Source organism: Zootoca vivipara, chromosome 12 (assembly GCF_963506605.1).
Source record: "Zootoca vivipara chromosome 12, rZooViv1.1, whole genome shotgun sequence".
Taxonomy (NCBI): Eukaryota; Metazoa; Chordata; class Lepidosauria; order Squamata; family Lacertidae; genus Zootoca; species Zootoca vivipara.
In genome coordinates, this window is record NC_083287.1 from 53480066 (window position 1) to 53498338 (window position 18273).

The following is an 18273-nucleotide window of genomic DNA, read 5'->3' on the forward strand; positions in this document are numbered from 1 at the left end:
CCCTAAACACCAAGAATCTGAACAAGCTGGAGAAAAGCTGGCTAAGCAAAGACCAGAGCCTGGCAAATGGAAGCCCTTCATCGCAGAAGCTGCTGGTCTCAGCAGAACACCCCAACATGGTGAGCCATTGAACTGCAGGCGGGCACATTCTCCATGACCGACCTGACTCCGTCCACCCAGTATAAGAGGACGTCCTGTTCCACCGGGGTCTGCCTTGAGCAACATGGTCTTCCCAAGCTCTGGCTCTCTGGTTATTCATAGAATCATAGAGTTGGAAGAGACCACAAGGGCCATCCAGTCCAACCCCCTGCCAAGCAGGAAACACCACCAAAGCATTCTTGACATATGCCTGTCAAGCCTCTGCTTAAAGACCTCCAAAGAAGGAGACTCCACCACACTCCTTGGCAGCAAATTCCACTGCCGAACAGCTCTTACTGTCAGGATGTTCTTCCTAATGTTTAGGTGGAATCTTCTTTCTTGTAGTTTGAATCCATTGCTCCGTGTCCGCTTCTCTGGAGCAGCAGAAAACAACCTTTCTCCCTCCTCTATATGACATCCTTTTATATATTTGAACAGGGCCATCATATCACCCCTTAACCTTCTCTTCTCCAGGCTAAACATACCCAGCTCCCTAAGCCGTTCCTCATAAGGCATCGTTTCCAGGCCTTTGACCATTTTGGTTGCCCTCTTCTGGACACGTTCCAGTATCCTTCTTGAACTGTGGTGCCCAGAACTGGACACAGTACTCCAGGTGAGGTCTGACCAGAGCAGAATACAGTGGTACTATTACTTCCCTTGATCTAGATGCTATACTCCTATTGATGCAGCCCAGAATTGCATTGGCTTTTTTAGCTGCTGCATCACACTGTTGACTCATGTCAAGTTTGTGGTCTACCAAGACTCCTAGATCCTTTTCATATGTACTGCTCTCAAGCCAGGTGTCTCCCATCCTGTATTTGTTCCTTTCATTTTTTTTTTGCCCAAGTGTAGTACCTTACATTTCTCCTTGTTAAAATTCATCTTGTTTGCTTTGGCCCAGTTGTCTAATCTGTTAAGGTCATTTTGAAGTGTGATCCTGCCCTCTGGGGTATTAGCCACCCCTCCCAATTTGGTGTCACCTGCAAACTTGCTCAGGATGCCCTCAAGCCCATCATCCAAGTCATTGATAAAGATGTTGAATAAGACTGGGCCCAAGACAGAACCCTGTGGCACCCCACTAGTCACTTCTCTCCAGGATGAAGAGGAGCCATTGATGAGAACCCTTTGGGTTCGGTCAGCCAGCCAGTTACAAATCCACTGAATGGTAGCATTGTCTAGCCCGCATTTTACCATTCTTTGGTGGTGGTTTCTGGCCTGCTCCTTGACCCTGCCTCCTGATTTGTCCTGCGGTTCCAACTTGTCTTTGGTCCTGACCCCTAGCTTGCCCCACAACCTCTGGCTCTTGGCTCACCGCAGGCAGCTAAGCTGCCCATGACCTTCCTCAGCTCAGCTCAAGTTTCTGAGCCAAGCGCTGTCCATGCACTTCCAAACTCACTTCAGGGAGCTGAAAACATTTTTGTTTTTTATAAAGTAGACGTTCTCCAGATGCTGAATTCTGGAGGAGACGCCAAATTCTGAACATGTGCTGTTGCAAGCACATGTGAGCAGGCTATGAATAGCAGGGGTGGGGGAACCTCGTAATACTAGAACCCGGTAGGGCCATCCAAGAAAGCTGAACGTTGGAAGTTTCACGCACCAGCTTGGAAGGCTTTAAAAATGGATTAGAAAACAATACGGTGGGCCCAAGAAGGATGCGGGTGGTGTTAAACCACTGAGCCCAGGGCTTGCCGATCAGAAGGTCGGTGGTTCGAATCCCCGCGACGGGGTGAGCTCCCGTTGCTCGGTCCCAGCTCCTGCCAACCTAGCAGTTCGAAAGCACGTCAAAGTGCAAGTAGATAAATAGGGACCGCTACAGCAGGGAGGTAAACAGCGTTTCCATGTGCTGCTCTGGTTCGCCAGAAGCGGCTTTGTCATCCTAGCCACATGACCTGGAAGCTGTACACCAGCTCCCTCGGCCAATAATGCAAGATGAGCGCCGCAACCCCAGAGTCGGTCACGACTGGACCTAATGGTCAGGGGTCCCTTTACCTTTACCTATACCTTTACAGTGGGCAAGGCTACCAATGGCTGTTAGCCACAATGGCTATTATACCTCCAGTGTCAAAGGTGGTATGCTTCTGAACACTAGTTGCTGGGAATCACAAACTGGGAGAGCCCTTTGGTGTCCAGGGCCTGCTTGCAGGATTCGCAGACGCATCTGGTTGGCCCCTGTGAGAAAAAGTTGTTGTACTGGGGGGGGGCTTATGGTCTGATCCATCAGCCACACTGTTCTCATGTTCTTTTGAAATGACTTGCTTCCCTAGGAAGCAAAAATAAAATCTCCAGGGAATGGGTCTGGATAATGAAGGGTGGACATAAAGAGATGGACTGCCCCGTAAAATTTCTCTGCAGTACTGGTTATGACTAAATAAAATCTGGATCTCAAACAGTTCGTGTTCTGCCACAATATTTATGGAAGTGTAGACATGTACCAGACAAACAGGAGTCACAGAACCTCCAGCTTGATGCTCTGCATTTCTTTTATTTTCCGTTCCTGGATTCCAACTGTTTGTATACTGTTATAACAAAACATCTATTGTCAGGGCACAAACAGACTTCAGTTGATGTTCTCGCTTTTTCCGCCGGTAGTAGAAGAAAGAGACAGAGACAGAAAGTTCCAAAATCTAAACTAAACTCGCAAAAAGTACATTTGGCAGAATTAAGCTAGAAGATGAAAATATCATAATTCTGCACAATCGCGTCCCAAATTTTGGAATACTGCTCACGGCACAGCGTCCGTCCTAGCGGTTTCAATCCTAAGCAGTCTTGGATCATGCCAGCTGCCCCTCCCCAAACCCTGCCTGCATGTGTGGAGATGTTGACCTCCCATTGAGTTGTTGAAATTCTGGTGTGCCTTCAGCATGTCGCAAGGGGTGGAAATAGGAATGCTCAAATCGTTCAGGCCACCAGAAGCAAAAGGATGAGGTTGTGGCTCAGCTGAGGTGCAAACAGAAGGAGGGTGGCCATGGCAATAGGGGCTCGTCCACCAAAACATTGCCACAAAGAAGGACAGGTAAAAAAGAAACTACTTCTTCACACAGAGCATAGTTCAACTATGGAACTCACTTCCACAGGAGGCAGCAATAGCCACTAACTTGGATGGCTTTAAAAGAGATTAGACAAATTAATGGAGAAGAGGGCTATCAAAAGCTACTAGCCATGATAGCTATTGCTCTGCTTCCTCAGTCAGAGGCTTAAATGCTTACAAATTCCAGTTGCTGGAAACCACAGGACGGGGAGCACTCTTTTCTCTTATCTCAAAGTGTTGGTGCTGACCTTTAAAGCCCTAAATGGCCTCGGTCCAGTATACCTGAAGGAGCGTCTCCACCTCCATCATTCTGCCCAGACACTGAGGTCCAGCACCGAGGGTCTTCTGGCGGTTCCCTCATTGCGAGAAGCCAAGTTGCAGGGAACTAGGCAGAGGGCCTTCTCGGTGGTGGCGCCTGCCCTGTGGAACGCCCTCCCAACAGATGTCAAAGAGGAAAACAACCACCAGACTTTTAGAAGACATCTGAAGGCAGCCCTGTTCAGGGAGGCTTTTAATGTTTAATAGATTGTTGTGTTTTATTCTTCTGTTGGAAGCCGCCCAGAGTGGCTGGGGAAACCCAGCCAGATGGGCGGGGTATAAATAAATTATTATTATTATTATTATTATTATTATTATTATTATTATTATTATTACTGCACCTCTAGCACAACAAACCTGCTCCCCTAAAAGTTAGTTCTTGCTTTCTTTTCTTTTTCTTTTGCAATGAGGAAAGTGTTAGGAAAACATGGTAGAAAGTTGGTGCTTGGTGCAGCAGTATCTAACCTCCCTGCAAACAAGTCAGGATAAATGTTCAGTAGAAGGTTGCCCAGAAGCGGCCCAGGCTCGTAGCTTTTCTGTGCTAAACAGACAAAGCGAGATCCTCTCCTATCACAGCTGACAAGGAAGTGCTCTCTGCAAGTGGGCAGGGTGGCAGGAAGCACAGCAGGGTGCCCTGTTCCCTCACCCCCAGGGATCATTCCCACACTGTGACCGGGCAACCAACCCAAAGAGCCGTACAGGAGGCAAACAAATTGAGACAGGCTTTGATCGATCCTTTGATTGAGGGAGGCACAAAGCACATCCTGATTCGGCACACAGCAAGCAAACAGCCTGCCCAGGAGCAGAGTCTCCCAGTTTGTCCAGGGAAAATTTTTGCAGGCAGAGGGTCGGGGGGTGGGGTGGACAGGGTCTTTAGTTGTTGTTTAGTTGTTTAGTCCTTTAGTCGTGTCCGACTCTTTGTGACCCCATGGACCAGAGCACGCCAGGCACTCCTGTCTTCCACTGCCTCCTGCAGCTTGGTCAGACTCATGTTGATAGCTTCAAGAACATTGTCCAACCATCTCATCCTCTGTCGTCCCCTTCTCCTTGTGCCCTCCATCTTTCCCAGCATCAGGGTCTTTTCCAGGGAGTCTTCTCTTCTCATGAGGTGGCCAAAGTATTGGAGCCTCAGCTTCAGGATCTGTCCTTCCAGTGAGCACTCAGGGCTGATTTCCTTCAGAATGGATAGGTTTGATCTTCTTGCAGTCCATGGGACTCTCAAGAGTCTCCTCCAGCACCATAATTTAAAAGCATCAATTCTTTGGCAATCAGCCTTCTTTATGGTCCAGCTCTCACTTCCATACATCACTACTGGGAAAACCCAGGGTCTTTTAGACAGCTTAAATGCTGTGGGATACCCAGCCTCATATAACCAACATGCCTAAGTCATGCCTATTTAATGCATGAAGGGGTTAAGACCATAGATTAAGCTGTCCTGCCAGGCTTAGCTCACTTTGGGAGGAGCTATGTGTGTGTGTGTGTGCACATTGAGTGGCCCCGGCCCCCTCAATAGCGGAGGCAAGCCGCTGTGCTTGGCAGTGGGTTGGACTAGATGACCCTTGGGGCCCCTTCCAGCTCTACAATTCTATGACTCTAGCCACAATATGTTCTACCTCCACAGCTGGAGGCAGCAATCCTTGCTTCCGAATACCAGTTTGTGGAAACCGCAGGAGGAGCAGATGCTCTTGTGTTCGAATCCTGCTTGCTGGTTTACCGTAATGGGCCTCCGGCTGGCCCCTGCGAGAACAGGATGCTAGACTAGATGGGCCAGGGGCCTGATCCAGCAGGCTCTTCTCCTACGTCCTTCCCTTTCTCTGGGAGCCGCCAAGTCCTACCACCCCAATCCTGACCTGGCAAAATCTGTGATTTTCACAAAGATGCCCAGAGCTAAATGACATCAAGCAAAAAGATGCCAAGTGAAGCCAGATGCAAAATTAAGCAGATGGGGCCCTCACCTGCGTGTGAACTGAGGCAGCCATAGTTGCAGCTGCCTCCCTCCATCCCCAACGCACTGACACAGCGGAGACCGTCTGCAATCAATTTTGCACACACTTAGAGAATCCTCAAGTGCTTCAAGAGGGTGAGAGAAGTATGATGTTTAGAAGAGGCACCCAGAAATGGCAGGGGCACGTGGGCTTAGCTCCTGCTCTCATAATACCACAGCTTGCGGTCATTCGATGAAGCTTAAAGCTGGAATATTTGAGGCACAGGAAAGAAAGCGCATGGTTTTTAAACTACAGTCCTCCCTTGGTTTTCGAACAGCTCAGTTCTCGAACGTTTTGGCTCCCGAACGCCGCAAACCTGGAAGTGACTGTTCCGTTTTGCGAACTGTTTTTGGTAGCCGAACGTCCGATGGGGCTTCCGCGGCTTCCGATTGGCTGCAGGAGGTTCCTGCAGCCAATCAGAAGCCGCGCTTTGATTTCCGAACGTTTTGGAAGTCAAACCGACTTCCGGAACATATTCTGTTCGACTTCCAAGGTACGATTGTATGTAATTGACTCCCACAAGAAGGAGTTGTGCCTGCCCAACTTGGATGGATCAGACAGATTCTTAGGCTGTTCTCCTTCTGGACATCCCATAGGGATCTGGTAGGCCACTGGGAGAACAGGGTGCATTTGGCCTCACCCACAAGATCTCTTTTTATGTCCTTAAACCCAGGAGTGGGAAGAAGGAAGTTCAAGATCTACTGATAGATCTTGACAGATCCTGACAGACGGCTCCAAAGAAGGAGACTCCACCACACATGATTTTGGGCAGGAACGGCCCTGCTATTAGGCCGACTGAGATCATAGAATCATAGAGTTGGAAGAGACCACAAGGGCCATCCAGTCCAACCCCCTGCCAAGCAGGAAACAGCCTCAAACCATTCTTGACATATGCCTGTCAAGCCTCTGCTTAAAGACCTCCAAAGAAGGAGACTCCACCACACTCCTTGGCAGCAAATTCCACTGTCGAACAGCTCTTACTGTCAGGAAGTTCTTCCTAATGTTTAGGTGGAATTTTCTTTCTTGTAGCTTGAATCCATTGCTCCGTGTCCGCTTCTCTGGAGCAGCAGAAAACAACCTTTCTCCCTCCTCTATATGACATCCTTTTATATATTTGAACATGGCTATCATATCACCCCTTAACCTGCTCTTCTCCAGGCTAAACATACCCAGCTCCCTAAGCCATTCCTCATAAGGCATCGTTTCCAGGCCTTTGACCATTTTGGTTGCCCTCTTCTGGACACGTTCCAGCTCGTCAGTATCCTTCTTGAACTGTGGTGCCCAGAACTGGACACAGTACTCCAGGTGAGGTCTGACCAGAGCAGAATACAGTGGTACTATTACTTCCCTTGATCTAGATGCTATACTCCCCTTGCTATAGTCCCCTTGCTTACACCTCACTCCTAAATACCCATTTATTTGGCAAAGTCGCTTTGAATTTGGTAGAACATTTCTCTCTATATAAGAAAAGCGTAAGAATGTCATCACACGGCACTCCATTGGAGGATCTGTTGTCTCACATCACAATCCTGGATTTGCAGGAAGCCACAGCACAGCTCCCACTGAAGGATTTGTCCTGCCTTATTACAATCCCTGATTTGCAGGAAGTCTGGTTGGAATAGGGGAGAAGACGTGAAGGCAAGTTGCACAACAGCAGTGCCCATGGCACGGCAGCAGGATGACAGAAACCCTGAGGGGAGACAGTGGTTTAAAACAATGGCAGAAGTTTGAGTAAAGCAGGAATGGAGGAAACTGAGCGGAAAAGTTTGAGTAAAGCAGGAACAGAGGAACCTGGGCGGAAAATTGTGATTTCAAACAATGCCAGAAGTTTGAGTAAAGCACTACAGAATATTTGAGTAAAGTACAATGGAATATTTGAGGGCTCTGCAACCTTTATCTCTCTCACATGAGGCAGCCAAAGAATAGAAGAGGGAGACATCTGAATACAGTGAGAACGGGTGAAACTGAAAGGGAAAAAGTGGTTGTTTCAACAATTGCATAAGTTTGAGTGAGGATAGAGAGACACTAAGAGGAAAATGGCGGCTTTAAGCAACGGCAGAGGTCTGAGTAAAGCAGGGGTGGGATAGAGTTCATTCATGTTATTTATATATATTGAATTTATATAAAACACATGCACATACATCAATCCCCGGTTAGAGCCAAAAGAAGCTTTGACAGCACGCAATCAGCATCACCACCAAAAACATTTATGACCCTGGAGGTCAACTTTGGGAGAATGACCGTTCCCCACATAAAAGGGGAGGTGCATTTTGTGGAGTCGCGCGCAGCCCCCTGGGATCCCCGAGGCCGCCCTGGAAGTTCAGAGGCCGGCACTGCCTTCCCGGGCTGGATACTGATGGACTCCACCCACTCAGTTAGCTGTCCAATCCAGCTCAGGGAGGCGTGCCGGGGGGGGGATTGGCCAGGTAGGAACAGGTAACCTTACCTTGCACACGGTGGAAGTTGAGCCATTCTTGGGAAGCAGCCGACGGATTCAGAGCTTTCCCACCCTCCACTCCCTAAATTAATGCCTGCATGACAGGTTATTTCCTTCCACAGGCGTACACGCACGCAGGCGCTGCTACGACAAGGCTGCTGTCGAAGGGCCGGAAAGGAATTTCCCTGCATTGGCCGGTTTCGCCTTTCCCGTAGCAATTCGTCACAACTTTGGCGGGTGCAGGCCTTGGGCGGAATCCTTTAGTCATCTACATAAATGGGCGGGGCATGGGGAGGTGACCCCCCTGCCCCCATTTCGGCGGCGATAACAGGGTTCCTGTAAATGGGGCTGGGGGGAGGCATTGGCCATACCCGATAGGCTGTCATTGCCCTCCCCCTCCAGCGGATGCGATCGAGGGGGGGTGGGCTATCTGCTTGAACATATGTTCTCCAGAGCTAGCCCAACCCCTACACATGCTGGATAACCCTGAAATTACCCAGATCCCCAGCTGGGGGCTGAGAAGGATATACGCCCAATGCCTGAGCCATGGTCTCCCTACATCTGAATCTTAATAAAGTTGAAATATACTCGGAGTTGAGAGTGAATTTCATGCTCTTTATTCAGCTCATAATCATCAAGGAGAAGAAGAGAAGAAGAATGCCCTTTCCCCAAAACCATCTGCTTATATACATTATTTACACAATGGGCTTTGCGTGATTGGCTACTTCAGGGCTACACCTGTGGGCCAATCAGTTTGTGGATTGACTTCTGCCAGCAGCCTGATTGGCTGCTCCTGCAGGCCAATCAGGTTGCGGATTCACTTCTGCCAGCCGCCTGATTGGCTGCTCCTGCAGGCCAATCAGGTTGCGGATTCACTTCCACCTGGAGTTGGATTGGGTGGCTCCTGCGGACCAATCAGACTGCTGATTCTGGATCCTATTGTTCTATGATTCAGCTGAGTACATAACAAAAGTTGTGGCCAATTTTAATCCCATAGAACGTGGTCTTGTGTCATCATTCCGCTCGGGGGCTGCCTGGGGCTTTGGGGGACTCCGCCTGACCGCGTAAATTTCCTATCCCACCACTAAAGTGTGTCAGCATCACAACAAACACCTCAACGTCTTTTATGGTGATACAACTGGACTGTTTTAAAAGCTCTCCTGTGAATGTGACAGAGAAATACAATTACCAGTCTTCTAGTAGAGAAGGGACCACAGCATCTCCAGGTATGGCTGAGAGAGACTCGCTGTCTGAAACCCTGGAGAGCCATTGTAAGTCAATGTAAACCATACTGAGCTAGTTGAACCAAATGTCTGACTCTACACAAGGAGATTCCTTTGTCCAAACATGGCCGGCCACTAACCTGGAGCATGCTGGGAAGTTTCAGCAACTGCTCTATCTGGGTGCAGGAGAATGCTGGCTTTCAGTTTCTGAAAAAGGAAAAAAACCACTATGTCAGATCATGTTTAACTTAGGGTTATTTGTGTTTCTTTTGCCTTGCAGGCACCGTCACAGGTTTGCCTTAATTGTTCTCCAGCATACCCTTTTAAAGTCATCATGGTCAAAGAAATTTCGAACAGGCAAATAAACCTGGGAGAATGTTAGCTTGGCTGGCTAAAGAGAGGCATACGGAAGGAGTGGTAAATAAAATAATAGATGGAGAAGAGGAAATTACGGAATCGGAACAAATTCAGGATAGATTTATGAAATATTATTTTTAAAAATTGTATACAGCGTAGAAGGAGGATGAGAGAGAAATAAAGTAAAGTGCAAGTAGATAAATAGGTACCGCTACAGCGGGAAGGTAAACAGCGTTTCCGTGTGCTGCTCTGGTTCGCCAGAAGTGGCTTTGTCATGCTGGCCACATGACCTGGAAGCTGTACACCGGCTCCTTTGGCCAATAACGCGAGATGAGCGCCACAACCCCAGAGTTGGTCACGACTGGACCTAATGGTCGGGGGGTCCCTTTACCTTTACCTTTATGAAGCCGCATGTTGGAGCTGGTTGAAAGAGTGGATCTTACTTAAAAATATGGAGATCTTGGAATTAGAAGGTTGGGATAGAATTTATGGGTGGCATGGCTATCTAATGTATGGGAAAATACAGGTACATAAAAGACTTACAAATCACTTAGTGAGAAAGGCTCTATTTGAAGTTTGGGAGAGAACAAAGGAGAAAATCATAGGGGGAAAAACCCGTGGTGGACCTCCCCAGTAGAGGCAACCTCCACACTCAAGAATAATGCAAGAAAATTGTGGCCAACCTACAAAGAGTTAGTGGAAGAAATGAATGAAAACCCAAAATTAAAAGATTATGAAGAACTAAAAAAGATGGGAATAAATTGGTTGGAATATTTTCAATTGAAAGCGACTTTTGAAAAACGAAACAAAAAGTAGAGGGTTTGAAAATAAAATATCGAAGTTAGATAAAGAAGTCTTACAGAGTAAACAAAAATGTATAAATTATTAAATAATATACAAATAGATCAAGAAATCAAAAGTAAGAATATGTTAGGGTGGGAACAAGATTTAGGTAACAAAATTTAATACAAAGATGGGGCTAAATTTTGGACAAAAATTATAAATTTTACGGCTTCTTATCAATTAAAAGAAAACTTTACAAAGATGCATCGGGTAACAATAAGTGCTAGAGGTGTAATAGAATGATTGGAATATTACACCACATGTGGTGGTCCTGTCTGGAAATTAAGAAATTTTGGAATATGATACATGAGGAAATTAAAAGGTTGCTGAAAACATCACACAATAAAAGAGCAGAATCATATTTATTAGGAATTTTGAATGGCGCCATTCCGAAAGATAAAATTAGTATTTTCCTATATGCGACAACAGCGGCGAGAATGTTGACAGCCAACAATTGGAAAGGAAATTATATTCCAACCAAAGAGGAATGGTTGAATAAATTATGCGAATATTTGGAATTAGCAAAGTTGACTGATTTGATAGGACAAAAACCAAAAAATATAATTCAGAAACAATGGAAATGTTTAAATGATTATTTATGCAGACAAGGATCAAATGTAAGGTATTGGTTGTGTTTAGAGTAGACTTGTGAGAGATTTAGAAAATTTATTGACTGAAATATTTGTGTGAGATTGTATGGGGGGGAAATACGGCATAACAGATCTAAACTTGCTTAAAATGTATATAGTAGGAAGTGCAGTGTAAGCAGTGGAAGTCAATTAATGAAATTTTATTATTAGTTGCATATTGAGATACTTGTAGAATAAATTTGGAATTCTTCCAATTTTTCTTCATTTTTCCTTTTCTTTTTTCTTCTCCATTTTCTTTTTCTTCTTTCTTTCTCTTTCTTTCCTTTCTTCATATATACATGCTTATTTGAAATAGGTCCGTATAGTTAAAGCTATGGTTTTCCCAGTAGTGATGTATGGAAGTGAGAGCTGGGCCATAAAGAAGGCTGATCGCCGAAGAATGGATGCTTTTGAATTATGGTGCTGGAGGAGACTCATGAGAGTCCCATAGACTGCAAGAAGATCAAACCTATCCATTCTGAAGGAAATCAGCCCTGAGTGCTCCCTGGAAGGACAGATCGTGAAGGCTGAGGCTCCAATACTTTGGCCACCTCATGAGAAGAAGAGAAGACTCCCTGGAAAAGACCCTGATGTTGGGAAAGATGGAGGGCACAAGGAGAAGGGGACGACAGAGGATCAGATGGTTGGACAGTGTTCTCGAAGCTACGAACATGAGTTTGACCAAACTGCGGGAGGCGGTGGAAGACAGGAGTGCCTGGCGTGCTCTGGTCCATGGGGTCACAAAGAGTCGGAAACGACTAAACGACAACAATTTGAAATGTGTGTGTGTGTGTGTGTGTGTGTTTGCAATATCTTGTTCATATTTTGTAATAACTATGTTAAATAAATAATAAATTTCAAAAAATTAAAAAATTAAATAAAGTCATCCATGGTCATTCCCTGCTTCTTGTGGGAGTTTAACTATGCGCTTTCATTATTTTGCCTTGAACCACCCGACATTCAAAGCACCATGGCTTTCCCCCATGAGAAGTTGTTAGGAGACCCTTACCCAGAATGGTTTAACAACCGATCGCTCTTCCAAGAGAACTCTGGGAATTGTAGCTCTGCGAGGGGAATGGGGGTCTCCTAACAAACCTCGGCACCTTTAACAAACTACAAGTCCCGGGATTCGTTGAGGAAGCCGTAACTCTTTAAAGTGGTTCAATACTGCTTTAAATAGTACTGATGCAGACAGTCTGGCCTGAGTCCTCAAGGGCGAAGAGGTTGCTCGAGAGATTCTTTCTCAGCATGTTCTGAGGGGTTTGTTTCCTCTGAACGCCGTACCCCAATCCCTGCACTTGCGGGGTCTGGCTAAAAATAATCTTTGAAACACTCCTCCGTTTTAACCCTGCCCTTGCATTTTTTTTTGCAGCGTCTAATATCTACTGCTGGAGGCGACGACTGAACCACTTTAAAACAATTTGCTGAACATTGTCCTGGCACTGGTTTTGGGAGGGCGAGCGGCCCAATAAATAACACAGACAGTGGGTCAATAAAAGCAGGAAGGGAGCCAAATCGGTGGCGGGTTTGTCACTGTAGCAGAATGAACGCAGGGAATGAAGAGAGTCATTGCCTTCCCAAACCTCATACACTGCGGAAGCACCTCACGAACAGGACTGGCTGTGCATTTCTCCATTGTAGAAAGAAAGCCCGAATAAATTTATTAATTGCAGGGAGGGAGAGTGCCTAATTTGGACACCTGGGCAGACGTATATTGTTTTTTTTCAGGATTTCTTTTTTCAATTTTATGAAATAAGAATAAAATAAATTCCAAAAAAAAATGTTAACTGAGACTCCAAGTTCTCAGTCAAACTTTCTGTTATTAAGGGAAGTAGAAATCTGGTCCGGGAGTCCGTGTGCAAGGGACAACAGAATAATATATGATGGAGAGATTCTATAGTTTTGTTATCACATGCACATAATGCTGAAATTTGTCCTTTAGTAAACCTATTGCCCATAACGTTGGATGGAAAAACGTTAAATCTTGCCACCAACCCATAAATTCACCCCTGGCTTCTCAACAGCACACAGGCAGATCTTGACAGTGGCTGGTTTTTTCCGTAGATTGAGATTTTCTATACAGATCAAAGGTTTATCATTGTTTTAAGACAGTGATGGGCAACCTTTTGAGCTTGGTGTTTCAAAATTCGCCAAAAAAACCGAGCATAACTTGGGTGGTGTGTCACTTCGAGAGAAAAAAAACCCATAATTTCGCGATCTTTATAACAAAAATGTATAATTGTTTCCTCTTTTTTAAAAAAGGGAAAAGGGGAGGGAAAAATTATTAAAGTTTTTTTAAAAAAAATATTCGGTGGCTCGGGAGCCCATCCGGCAGCTCCTGAAGCGCCGGTCACTTTCAGGAGCTCCGCAGCTCCGTGCCGACCACCCTCTTGCCTCGCTGGAAGTCCACAAGGCCCCCAGAGATGCATCGCCTGTGGCATTCCGCCGCCAGCCGTAAGTGAGGTCTCGGAATGCGGCCGCGTGTCACCGAAAATGGCTATGCGTGTCAGTGCTGTCACGCGTGTCATAGGTTCGCCATCACTGTTTTAAGAGCTCCAGAACAGGGCAATGTCCAGTTCTTCCACCACTATCTCAAATGCCTTCCTCCAAGTTCTTACTGGGTCCATCAGCAACTCCTTATCCACACAGCAAACGAAGCAGTGAGCTCTAACTACAGGCCAGAGAAGTTTTCTCCCTGCCATGAAATCTATGCACAAAACATGCAGCATGGCTCTCTGTCGCCCCCTGTTGGTTTCTTGTGGCAGCTCCCAGGCAGAGGCATTTATCCCCATTCACACACTCTCTCTGCAAATATTCCTCTCTAGCCGTTGCTGACTTCACACAGTCTAAGAAAACTCATGTTTTTCATAAAAAAGTAGATGATGGTTCACGATGGAAATACGTCGTTTCCCTTCCTTTTGCTTTCTGGAGAAAACAAGCAGCCTCTCCTGCTGCAACCATCCGCGTTTTTGTTCTGCGTCCCATAATGGAAAACAAACATCCTGCCAAAATTAAGGGCGTTGAAGAAGTGCAGGATAAATACATAGCTGATTAAAAACCATCCTCTCTGTACAGTCACACAGCACAGTGTTGAACTATGGAAGTCACTTCCACAAGACGCAGGGCTGATGGCTGCCAACATGTGGGACAGCTTCAAAAGGAGGGCAAGACAGATCAATGGAGGGAAAAGCTGTGTTTCACTCAGGCCCTGCTTGTGAACTGCCTATTGGGGCATCTATTCTCCTGTGAGAACAGGAGGCTGGCCTGATCCACCAGGCACTTCTTATCATAGAAGGAGCATAGAATCATCAAGTCAAGAAGGATACTGACAAGCTGGAACATGTCCAGAGGAGGGCAACCAAAATGGTCAAAGGCCTGGAAACGATGCCTTATGAGGAACAGCTTAGGGAGCTGTGTATGTTTAGCCTGGAGAAGAGAAGGTTAAGGGGTGATATGATAGCCATGTTCAAATATATAAAAGGATGTCATATAGAGGAGGGAGAAAGGTTGTTTTCTGCTGCTCCAGAGAAGCGGACACGGAGCAATGGATTCAAACTACAAGAAAGAAGATTCCACCTAAACATTAGGAAGAACTTCCTGACAGTAAGAGCTGTTCGACAGTGGAATTTGCTACCAAGGAGTGTGGTGGAGTCTCCTTCTTTGGAGGTCTTTAAGCAGAGGCTTGACAGGCATATGTCAATAATGCTTTGATGGTGTTTCCTGCTCGGCAGGGGGTTGGACTGGATGGCCCTTGTGGTCTCTTCCAACTCTATGATTCTATGAAGTCAGAAGGGGCCACGAGGGTCATCTAGCTCAACTCCCTGCAGTGCAGGAATCTTTTGCCCAACGTGGGGCTCAGACCCATGACTCTAAGATGAAGAGCCTCATGCTCTACTGACTGAGCTATCCTATTATGTTCTTATCAAAAGTCGTGCTGCAGAGGAGAGCAAGGAAAAGTCAGACTCGTTTCCCCTCCAAAATAACTACTCCGTCTTTCCCTTGCAGAATATTAGCATTTCTATTTATATAGAGTCCGTTATGCGCTTGGTAGGGGGCTTATTCTTAGGCCCCACCCCCGCACCATGTTTTTAAAGTGGTGCCGTACCACTTTAAACTGACACGGCTTCTCCCCACCCCCACCCCACCCCACCCCAAAATAACGGTAATTCTGGGAACTGTAGTTTGTTAAAGGTGCTGAGAGTTGTTAGGAGACCTCCATCCTGCCTCAGAGAGCTACAATTTCCAGAATGGTTTAACAATCAATCCCTCTTCAAAGGGGAACTCTGGAAATCGTAGCTCTACGAGGGGAACAGTGATCTCCTAAGAATGCTCAGCAGCACCCTTAACAAACTACAGCTCCCGGGGTTCTTTTGAGGAAGCCGTGTCTGTTTAAAGTGGTATCACAGTGCTTTAACTTCATGGCACAGATGTGGCTAAAATTAAACACAGGGGAGACAGAGAAAAGGGTACAGCAATGGATAAATAGGGGGATAAATAGGGAAAGTATATACATTTATTTCCGTTACATGGACTAATTAATACACGTGGTTACAGTAGGGAAGGCATAGCTACAGAAACAGGTTGAGAAGTTGCTAACTCTAATGGGTTTGTAGGGGGGTGTATGTGAACACACAACACACAGCATAGATTTGAATCCTATACACAGCATCATTCACTCAGTTCACACTTATTGTTGTTATGTATTTATCTGTACTCCCCCCTTTTCCCCTGACAAGGATCCAAGGCAGCTTAGAGATAAAAATAAGAACAACTAAAAGTATCTCCCCCCCTCAAAAATGAACATTGATAGAGCTAAAACTCTCTCTCTCTCTCTCTCTCTCTCTCTCTCTCTCTCTCTCTCTCTCTCTCTCTCTCTCTTTGACCAGAGCACGCCAGGCACTCCTGTCTTCCACTGCCTCCCACAGTTTGGTCAAACTCATGTTCGTAGCTTCAAGAACACTGTCCAACCATCTCGTCCTCTGTCGTCCCCTTCTCCTTGTGCCCTCCATCTTTCCCAACATCAGGGTCTTTTCCAGGGAGTCTTCTCTTCTTCTCAGGAGGTGGACAAAGTATTGGAGCCTCAGCTTCACGATCTGTCTGTCCAGTGAGCACTCAGGGCTGATTTCCTTCAGAATGGGTAGGTTTGGTCTTCTTGCAGTCCATGGGACTCTCAAGAGTCTCCTCCAGCACCATAATTCAAAAGCATCAATTCTTTGGCGATCAGCCTTCTTTATGGTCCAGCTCTCACTTCCATACATCACTACTGGGAAAACCATAGCTTTAACTATATGGACCTTTGTAGGCAAGGTGATGTCTCTGCTTTTTTAAGATGCTGTCTAGGTTTGCCATTGCTTTTCTCCCAAGAAGCAGGCGTCTTTTAATTTTGTGACTGCTGTCACCATCTGCAGTGATCAAGGAGCCCAAGAAAGTAAAGTCTCTCACTGCCTCCATTTCTTCCCCTTCTATTTGCCAGGAGCTGATGGGACCAGTGGCCATGATCTTGGTTTTTTTGATGTTGAGCTTCAGACCATATTTTGCGCTCTCCTCTTTCACCCTCATTAAAAGGTTCTTTAATTCCTCCTCACTTTCTGCCATCAAGGTTGTGTCATCTGCATATCTGAGGTTGTTGATATATATATGTATATAAATGTGTGTGTGTGTGTGTGTGTGTGTGTGTGTGTGTGTATTCATGCGCACTTAAAACATCACCCACACACACATGTTGGATATGCTGTAGTCCTTTGCACATGCAGAAGCCACATATCACATGTAAACAGTTTCATTTATCACACTCGAGGTTCATCTATGGCAGCAAAAACACTGTCCATGCATCTAAATTCATTAAATATTACACGTGCACTAAATTTTCCTTATCATGGATGTGCATGCCTTAACCGAGTCTGCATTTCACCCGCACACAGAAGGATGCTCTCAAACAAAGTGGGTGGCCACCCTCCTCCCTCCATCTCACGTTTCCTTTATTGTACCCAGGGAGCTCCTGCCACATTTGCAGCCCCAGCCCCTCCTGTTTGCTCAGACCCGAATCTCCCTGTGTCCCAGGAGAGCGCGCCTCAGGCGGCACCTGGAAGAAGCCCCTTGGTTTCAAAGGAGATCGCTAAGCGAACGCTAAACTCTCTTCGACGAAATGCTTCGACCTCTCTCTCTCTCACACTGTCTCTCTCTCTCTCACACTGTCTCTCTCTCTCTCTCACACACACACACACACCCATTGCGCGATGCACGCGCGGCTACACAAACGATGCTCTGCGCTGTCCATTCGCTCCCAGCTCGTCTCCCGCCCCCTTCCCAAGCTGGGCTCGGTTTTCCTAGCCAGAATTTCGCGGAGATTTCGCTCAAACGTGTTAGGGGGGAGCTCATCTCGCGTGGACCACCACGTCCTTCCACCGTCTCCATCCCGTTACGGACGTATCTCAGTGACGGAGCATCTGCTTTGCACGCTAGTTCAAAGCAGGTTCAATCCTCGGTGGCGTCTCTGTAGGGCTAAGCATGCCCCCCTCCACCCCTCTTCCTGAAGCCGCTGCTGCCAGTCAGTGTCGACACCACTGAACGGTTGGATCGATGGTCTCTGACTCGGCATGAGGTGGCTTCCTCTGTTGCTGAGAAAGATCGGTCCACTCACCTCTTTGGTCCTGTGCTGGCGGTCCTTTCTCCAGAGAGCATCCCAGGGTTAGATGCAGGAAGAGGGGCGCGTGTGCGCGTGTCAGGGGGAGCGTTGCTGCGCAGGGAAACCCACTGGTGCGAGAGAGAGAGAGAGAGAGAGAGAGAGAGAGAGAGAGAGAGAGAGAGAGAGAGAGAGAGAGAGAGAGAGAGAGAGAGAGAGAGAGAGAGAGAGGAGGATTTTCAGTCTCGCAGCAGCTCAGCTGTAAATTTCGCCAGGCGAGGCGACAGGCTCGCTGACCTTCCTCCGCGCAACAGCAAGGCGCAATTGCGCAAAAGTACAAAGCAATCCAAACTTTGCGCGCTTCGGATGCGTCTTTCACCCGGAGCCTAACAACGCCGGCCAATCGTCCTACGGGGTGGGACTACGGAAAGGGTGGCTCTACAGACCCACGGATCCTGAGCTGAAGATCTGAGGAGGGGGTGGAGGAGCTAGACCTGGAGACACTCCCCCCCAATCCGACAAGGGGGTTGTTCCGCTTTCTGTCCGAGCAAAATATTTGTGCTGATTAATTACTGGTAAAGTGGGGATTTTCCTTCGTTCTAACCTTGATCCCTTTTGAATCTATGGAAAGCACGTGTGTCTGAGAGCAGAGGGAGGAGGTGCGAGCAGCTATTTGTTTTCCCTGCCAGTACC

The 18273-nt window shown here is 46.8% G+C and overlaps 1 protein-coding gene across 1 annotated transcript in view; it reads right to left on the reverse strand.

The window, feature by feature from the left end:
- GJC2 (gap junction protein gamma 2) overlaps positions 1 to 17687 on the reverse strand; it is a 78417-nt gene extending 60730 nt beyond the window's left edge. Inside the window, exons 1-2 of the mRNA XM_060280992.1 lie at positions 17599 to 17687; positions 9270 to 9336 (exon numbers count right to left, since the gene is read on the reverse strand). The gene's annotated coding sequence lies outside the window, so the exon portion shown is untranslated. The remainder of the gene's footprint in view (positions 1 to 9269; positions 9337 to 17598) is intronic.
- Between the last annotated feature and the right edge of the window lie 586 nt (positions 17688 to 18273).